Raw genomic sequence first — 1,153 nt, forward strand, 5'->3', positions numbered from 1 at the left:
GTTGGCCCAGGATCGGACATTGTTTCGTTCTGCTGTGCATGGGCTCGCTATGAGTCGGTTCCGACTCGATGGCACCTGACAACAACAACAACAATATCCATGCACCTACAGGGAAGCCCAATTAATACCACTATTCCAATTTATGCAACAACCACTAAAGCCAGTGAGGATGAAAGAGAAGAATTCTACCAATTTCTTCAATCTGAAATTGATCAAACATGCAATCAAGATGTATTGATCATTAGTGGTGATTGGAATGCAAAGGTTTGGAACAAAAAGGAAGGATCAGTGGCTGGAAAATATGGCCTTGGTGATAGAAATGATGCTGGAAATTGCATGATAGAATTCTCCAAAATCAATGATTTGTTCATTTTACCTTCTTTAGACAGCAAAAGACACAATTATACACACGTACTTTACCAGATGGGATACACAGAAATCAAATTGACTACATCTATGGAAAGAAACAATCGAAATGCTCTGTATAATCAGTCAAAACAAGGCCAGGGGCAGATTGTGGAACAGACCATCAATTGTTCATATGCAAATTCAAAGTGAAGCTGAAGATAATGAAAACAAGTCCACGAAGAGCCAAAATATGACCTTGAATATATCCCAACTGAATTTAGAGATCATCTGAAGAACATACTTGATACATTAAATACTAACAACCAAAGATCAGAAGAGTTGTAGGATGACATCAAGAACATCATACCTGAAGAAAGTGCAAAGTCGTTAAGAAGAGAGTAATACCCCCAGCTAGATGGTTTGGCAAAGTGGCAGCATCAATGGGCTCAAGTGTGGCAACAGTTGTGAGGTTGGTCCAGGACCAGGCAATATTTCATTCTGTACAAAGGGTCTCTATGAGTCGGTACGAACTTGATGGCACCTAACAAGAACAACATGCCAAGAAATTTGTAAGAGATCTACCTTGCCAATTGATTAGAAAAGATCCAAATTTTTGCCCATTTCAAAGATAGGAGACTCAATGGGATGTGAAAATCATACAATAATATCATTGATATTACATACAGTTAAAATTTCCTGAAGATAATTTTAAAATGGTTGCACATAGCAGGGAGCTGCCAGAAACTATTCCAGTCAGATTCAGAAGAGGACGTCAAAACTAGTGTTGTCACTGTTGGTTTCAGAT

The sequence above is a fragment of the Chrysochloris asiatica genome, unplaced genomic scaffold, assembly GCF_000296735.1.
Source record: "Chrysochloris asiatica unplaced genomic scaffold, ChrAsi1.0 scaffold00491, whole genome shotgun sequence".
Taxonomy (NCBI): domain Eukaryota; kingdom Metazoa; phylum Chordata; class Mammalia; order Afrosoricida; family Chrysochloridae; genus Chrysochloris; species Chrysochloris asiatica.